Source organism: Canis aureus, chromosome 8, assembly GCF_053574225.1.
Source record: "Canis aureus isolate CA01 chromosome 8, VMU_Caureus_v.1.0, whole genome shotgun sequence".
Lineage (NCBI taxonomy): Eukaryota > Metazoa > Chordata > Mammalia > Carnivora > Canidae > Canis > Canis aureus.
In genome coordinates, this window is record NC_135618.1 from 31347601 (window position 1) to 31350069 (window position 2469).

Below are 2469 nucleotides of genomic sequence, written 5' to 3' on the forward strand. Positions count from 1 at the left end.
GATTCCTTTAATTTCACTTAAATGGTTATATCTTAATATATTAAGAAAATATATTTTCTTAAGATTTTATTTGTTTATTTGAGAGAGAGTGCCTGAACAGAGGAGAGGGGCAGAGGGAGAGGAAGAAGCAGACTCTCCATTGAGCAGGTTGCTCCCAGATGGGGCTTGATCCCAGGACTCTGAGATCATGACCTGAGCCAAAGGCAGACACTTAACTAATTGAGTCACCCAGGAGCCCCTCAGCACACAATAATTTTAATGAAAGAAGTTAAAACATATTGATAATAGAAAATTTGAAATAAAAATATTGCATTCAAGTCCAAATTCCGATTCTTCTATACTGTCAACTAAGTTATCCTAAGTAAGTAACTTACCTGAACACTGATTTCTTCATCAGGAAATAATAGTGCCAATATTATATTCGAATGTTTATTTCAGTAATTAATTTAAATAAAATTCTCATCTGAAAACATGAAAACTTAAAGCAATCTGTAAATGTGATATTTTACTAAACAAGTCTGAAAAGAATCAATAGGTGGAGAGTAGTTAATATAATTAAATTAAAAAAATGAAGTAACAAATAATACTCCACCACTGTAGGATAAAATGTGTTACTTATGAAACCCTGATTTATAGAAGGACTTTGACCAAATAAGGGAGAACCTGCAGAATCTCAGGACTTACATGCTACACCCAATTCTAGCTGATGCGCAATTCCATAAAAGCAATAGGACCAGATGGATGTAACAAATACCACCATCTCCTTCTTCTAAAGTAAATGACAAGTAGAATGAAGTGTTGAGCAAATGCAGAAAGCACTGGATAAATAAATCTGACATTCATTAACGTCTTTAACTCAATAATCTTTAATAATTTGTTACTATTTAGAAATACAGGCAAATAAACATACATATATATGTGTATATATACATACACATATACACACGCACACATATATTCTGGGGCATCACACTTGGAGACTATGTTTGGAGAGTGGTGAATATCCCACTGTCCTTGGGAGCAGACTGTTTAGTAGAGAAGAAAGAAAGAAGAAAGACAGCATATCTCTGAAGGTCCAGGGGACAAACCGTTATCTGAGCATCAGTAAACCTGAAGACGTCACTATGCCACCCTGAAATTTTCCAACAGAGCATGGCTCCAAAGGGTCTATGAAGCTGGAAGAGTACCTAGATGCAGCATTGCAGCCCCTCCATATGTGTGAGGAGAGTCTTTTTTTTGGATGCTTTAACGGATTATTTCGAAGGTTATCTTAAAAACAAAGTTAAAGACAATCTGAGAAAAAAAATTGCACAGAATACACTCATTAAATAAGTATGGTGAGTAAATCAAATTAAGGGAAATATGTTTTCTTCTGCAATTCCGGAAATAAGTTTTGTTGTCCTGAAGGTTCTTATATTTCCAAAAAGGGGGAAAAAATCATGGCAATTAAAGCTGCCTATTAATCATGTAAATCTACAGTAGAAACCAAATTTTTCTGTGCTTCCCAGTAAGTCAGTTTTGATCTTCCAACTCTGCCTTGTTTTCTAAAAGATACTATGCTAGAAATTCAATGGGATTTGGTGGTCTTTGTTTTGCAAGCACAGCGAGGCCCGGTCATAAAATAGGCACGACTGTCTGATCCAGGGAGGCACGGGTTGGCAAAGACTGGAGATCCACTTTCTGTTTTGATGACTTTTCTGCATTAATCTCCTCATTGTCTGCTATCCCGTCCACATTGTGAGCAAGACCGTCCTCAGAACGAGGGCTTTCTGCGACCTGCATCCGTCTCTCTGGCGTCTGTTCTGGCTCCAGGGCGGACCCTGCAAGTCACAGTCCCCGGGAGGCGGTCTGGGCGGGGGCACCGGGGGGGGGGGGGTAGGAGGGGGGAAGGGGGGAGGGGGAGCGGGGAGGGGTGGGCCGGGACAGGGCGGGGTGGGGACCGATGGGCCGAGACAGGACAGGGTGGGCCGAGGGCGGGGCGGGGGTGGGGCTGGGGCGGGGCAGGGAGGGATGGGCCGGGGTGGGGTGGGGCAGGGCGGGGCAGGGGCGGGGCCAGGGAAGGGCGGGGCGGGGCAGGGAGGAGCGGGAGGGATAGGGCGGGGCCAGGCCAGGCCGCCTCCCGGCTGCGGAAGCCCCGCGGGCCTCTCAGGACCTTAGGACAGGTTGTCTGTTGCTCCTACAGTCCCGACTTGTCAGTCTCAGTAGTTTCAACGTGGTCCTTTTCAGCTTTGTTTCCTGTTTAACGACAGATGACTTCTGTCATAGATGCTCCAAGTTCAACTGTTGCATTATAACAGTATTACATGTCAACAGTGTGCTCATGACCTTTATTTATATAAGAAACCAAATATTTAGTCAATGTACCGTGTCTTAATCTTTGTACACCTTCCATTTTTAAGTGCTTAAATGAGTACTATACTGCAATAAAAATGTAGTGATATAATTAACCGGCCATTAAACATTTACAGA

The 2469-nt window shown here is 42.8% G+C and overlaps 1 pseudogene; it reads right to left on the reverse strand.

Annotated features, from left to right (window-relative positions):
- Positions 1–1171: 1171 nt before the first annotated feature.
- LOC144318066 (protein dpy-30 homolog pseudogene) lies at positions 1172–1825 on the reverse strand (annotated as a pseudogene).
- Positions 1826–2469: the final 644 nt, after the last annotated feature.